Below are 5,241 nucleotides of genomic sequence, written 5' to 3'. Positions count from 1 at the left end.
CTTTGAACTGTGGTCTTTTGGCTTCTTCTGGGTTAGAGCTGCCAGAGACGCTTGTCTAGATCTACAGGTATAGGTATAGTGATCTAAACAACCGGACAAAACCATTGGCGAGTGCCCTGTTCGGTTTGGCTCGAATAACCGGCTGTCCTAATTACCAGCTTTTCAAGAAAAACAAAGTGAAATTGACTGTAAGTGATAATGAACGAATCGATGTTCAGTGTTTCTATCTGATATCTCCCCTAGTGTGTGTCTGTGTGTGTGGGGGTGGGGGGGGGGGGGGGGCGGTGCGACCATTCTTCTGTTTGCGAATTTTTCTGTGTATGTAATTTTCCGTGTGCTTATTTTTTTTAAATTCGCATTTTTCTATATGCCCAGTTGTTTTTCTATGTGCGCAAATTTCTTTTTTGCTAATTTTTCTATTTACGTACTTTTCCGTTGCGAATTTTTTTTTGCGTATTTTTCTATGGCGCATTATTTGGTCACCATTTTCATGGCATACATGTACCAATGAAACAGAGCGGATAGGTCATATTTTTAGTTCCATCCTTGAAGAGGGTCACTATTTATAAGATGGAATGCCGGTTATAAAATTTATAATGTTTGGAGTGGGTGCAGATAGTGGTACGGGATGTTTTAGCAAACGTTATCTTAAACTACGTACGATGGTGTTGCTTTAAGCTAGCAGTTGTATATTAGCGGAGGGTTGAATATGAAGGGTAGAAGAGACATGTTGTATTTTCTTTTCTTCTTTTTCTTTCTTCTTAATTTTAATAGTCATTATCATCTTTTATATTTGGTGCCCAAGACACATAGAGCCGCAAATTTAAAAGTGGATAAGGATTTCCCCAACACAATAAAATTTTGCCTGTCAACTTGTTATGCGCTATTTATAGCTCGTGGACACAGACCAGGCTGGTTTTCTTTCTGGATTTGCTTCCATAGGCTTTGTCCAGCCAAGAACGCACTACAAGGCAGCAGTTGTTTGATATTGGAGTTGTCTCTCCTAGATGAGTGGCTGTCCACAGTTAAAAAACATCATCTGGCCGGGTGTAAGCAAACATGAGACCTCCAACCTAGTGTTTCTTTCAGACATTTTGCTGTGGGGGCGGGGGGCACTTGAAACTTATCTACGCTATGTAACATTATCTTTTTAGACCACCCACTACTTACAATATATAACATTTAAAGATGGGGGGGGGGGGGGCAGAGGCGTAGCGATGGGGGGGGGGGGGAGGGGGGGTACATATGTCCCCGCGCGCCGACCTTAGGGGGCGCCAAAATGGGTTGTAAAAACAAATTAAAATTTTATTTTAGCTGCATTTTTTGCATTATAAATCGAAAGTTTGAGGGGGGGGGGGCGCCAAATTAAAAGTTTGTCTCCGGGCGCCGGGAAGGTTCGCTACGCCTTTGGGGGGGGGGAGATACTGGTAAAAGTATATATAAATTCAATTTCGTTCGATGTGGGGGTGCCCCACTGTGATGGTACGAAAGGATCTTTGTTTGTAGTTCTTCTTGTTGCACCAGTTGTGAGGGTGGGGATTTTTAAGATGCGAAAGGAATGAATCCAATAACACACCGTTCAAGTTCAACTATAATTGTTCTTTATTAAAGTGATATATATGTTCAAGTTTCTACCTAACTGATCTACACTGTACTATTTACTTCTACTACTGACTGTTCATACCACATGCTACCTACTACTACGCACTCCCATGACCAATCCTAACACTAACTAACTGTTCCGTAGCTCTGCAAATTACAACCGTCTCTAACCACTACCTAACACCTTCTCTCCTCGCTATCTACATATCAACCCGCTAATCTCTCTACTGCCCCACGCCTCAGTGGTCAGCTGACCGTCCCACGTGACCGGTCAGTCCTGTGCGCCCATTGGCCTCTCTAACCAACCAACTAGGCCTATAGTCTGTTTCTGCTAACCTATATCTGCTAAACATGTCTGACGTAATCTTGCGTCATCACATATCTCCCTCCCTTTCTGTAGCTGACAAATTATATTTTTCAGCGTCTGCTACTAATCTAATACATCAACAACTATCTATCTTACTACTCTATTCTATCCCTAACATCAATCAAATAAAAAATGGGACAGCACAGTTTACAAAAACATAAACTCTTGTGTCTGTGTTCTTGAAAGAAATGTCATTGTTCTAGTTCCTGAAATCTTGTGGTGTGACTGGTGTCTCTGCTTGCTAATGTATGTCTATGTTATGGTATGCGTGAATTCAATCATGTGTAACTCAGTTCTGGCTAGGTTGCCGTGTACTGGCCTTGAGCCAATCTTAGTGGTAATGTGTAACTGGTTGAACGGCTCAGCGAGCAGTGTAAGTGTAGGTGTAAGTTATGTAATTGTTGGCGTTCCTCTGTGGTGGGTGGGTTGTGTCGAGTTTGATGTAAATTCCCGTGAGGCGGGTGTATGCGTAACTTCGTTGGTCAATGTGATGACGCAACAAACTCAACGCTGGTTGAGACGTCCACGTAGAGTGATTATACGATGAACTGGAGCTGTCTGATGCGGTGGCGAACAATGACGTAACGTTCCGACGCTGGGAACTTGGACGATGGGTCTTCTACCCTTTGTATGTGCCGACGTAGGTGTACGTAGCTGGCGGTCTGTTATTCAACCCCAGTGCGGGGCGAAGCGGTGGCGATGCGTCCGCTATCTTGACCAGGGCAATTCTATGTTAAGCAGGGCTGTTCGCTGTCCAGGTGATTCAACGTAATCAGGGCTTCAGGTGGCGGCATTCTTTGAAGTGTCTGCTTCATCTCGTCTCATTCTGAATAAGCGTAGTGGGTCTGAAATTGTATTACGAGATTATGAGCAATGGCTTTACGTGACCATCTTAGTGCCCGCGCAGACAAGTATTCAGACAGAGGTACCTTCCATTAAAAAAAAACCTCAATCCCAAATTTAAACGTGCTGAACACTTGTCTGGCAGTATAACAGACATTAAAAAAATAACATTACAAATACAACATTACAAAAAATAACCAAATACAAAAAAATCAGTACACTCTAAGCTAACAACAATCTGTAAAGCCTAATAAACTCAATAGACGTAAACACTACTAGAGCTTAGAAATAGCTTCACAAAAAGAATAGACATGTGAGTGTATATAAGTAATCGTGCCGTTTCAAATAACGTTTGAACTCGTAATCATATAGTGGAGCAGCTCTCACTATCTGACTTCTGACAAAAAACTGGCTGGCTTGACTTAATGACTGACTTCACTTATGACTTCAGTAACTCGACTTATTTCACTTTGACTGACTTCAGTAACTTCACTTATTTCACTTTGACTTCAGTAACTTGACTGACTTCAATTTAACGACTGATTCCACTTTGACGACTTCAATTACTTCAACTTGACGACTAACTTCACTTTGAAGACTAACTTGACCTTGACGACTTCAACTTCAATACAACTTAAAAGACTTCACTGACTGACTTAAACTTCGACGACTTAAACGTCTTCACTTTGACTTCAAAGACTTTTCCTTGACTTCAACAACTTCAATATGACTTCAAAGACTTTTTCTTGACTTCAACGACTTCAATATGACTTCAAAGGCTTCACTATGATTTCAACGACATCACTTACTTCATAAACATCGCTGACTGACCTCGATTGACTCTAAATGACTTCTTTGACTTCAGTTCTGACTCTATTTACTTCATGCCGACTTCTCGGCGACTTAGATTCACACAAAAAAAAAACCTCGACTTGACTTCAATCTTATGTTCATTATTCAAATCATTAGTGGGGGCGGTCCGGGTCAAATTCTATCCAGGCATTAATATACCACACTAGGACCGATAGGGCGGGGCTCGGTGTGGACAAAAGTGTTGCGAGCCTTCACATGGTCTATGATTACCATACTTGTGTTTGTGTAGGTGTGTTGATGGGGTCATCTGGTTTAAGGCTGACCAGGAGTAACCGTACTCTTTTTCTGCTATCAAATTCCTTGTTATATAATCCTCTGGTTCCTTGTTAACTGATTTCTCTAATCTCAGCAATCTGTTACTGAGTGTGCCGTTCTGCAGTCTTAAGTTAAGAACAACTGCACCAATCTCGGTAGTCTTTCTAGAATGATCATCAATAACCTCGTTAACTTTTTCTATCAACTTGTCCGTTTTGAAATGCAATTCGTCTACTTTTGTGTCTACTTGTTCTTTGCCCCGAATACTGGGATGCTTGTTTATTTGTTGCTTGTGACTCATGAATTCTACATTAAATTGCTTCACTCCTGTAATGTTGCCTAATATCATATCGTATGGTCCGTTTTTGAAAACAACTGCTTCAACTGTTTTACACGCTGAGGGTGTGGCTATGGTGACTATAGCTGTTGGCCAATCATATGTGCTGCCTCTTGAACTGTGAACACGTTGTGTTCTGCCTGTGTATTGATGGTGTTGTACGAATGTGTTACGTACTGCCACTGTGGAGCATAGTGTATCCCTAATAGATGTGGCGTATCTGTTATTGACTTTTGATGTAAATATGTCTGTTCTTCTACTGGCTTCTGTAAACGATGACATGAATGCTATTCTATTAATTTGTCTATATTGTGTTCTGTTGCGTTGTGCATCTTGTTGGCGTATATCATAATATCGTATTCTGCAATTTATTTGTTTGTGGCCTGTTCTATTACAATAGTAGCATCTGGCACTGTAATTGTGTTTTTGTTGACTGTAGTTAATCTGAATGTTGTGATTTGCGCTATTATGTTTTTGGAGTGTATGTGGTGTTTCACTTTTTGTAGTAGGTATTTCGCTTGCTTCACTGAACGTGTCATCTGAATCTGAGTCGTAGGAATAGTAAAATGTTGTTTGGGCTATCTGGTTGTTATTATTAGTATCTAAACTTTGCACCGTTTCTTGTTTGGCTTGGCGAAGTTCTCTCATTTTTTCTCTTTCTTTACGAATTCTTTCTGTTTCTTCTTTAATTCCGGCAAGTTTCTTTGCTAACTCGGCATCTTTCTTTGCATCATATTCTTCTTCATTTAACAAGGAATCTGGATCTCCGGTTACCTTATAATCTACAATTCTATTGATCAAATCTTCCATAGCATCTGGATCATCTAGAGTTTTTGCGTCAAATTCTTTAACAGTTAATAACCAGTCTCGATTTTCTGTTGTCGTGTATTGTCCAAGCCTAATAATCAATTCATCCAGAATATCTGGATCCTCAATAGTTCTTGAATTGCTTTTCACTTTGACT

Source organism: Physella acuta, unplaced genomic scaffold (genome assembly GCF_028476545.2).
Source record: "Physella acuta isolate Inbredline_101_S28 unplaced genomic scaffold, ASM2847654v3 ptg001292l, whole genome shotgun sequence".
Lineage (NCBI taxonomy): Eukaryota > Metazoa > Mollusca > Gastropoda > Physidae > Physella > Physella acuta.
Note: the sequence above shows the minus strand (reverse complement) of the source record.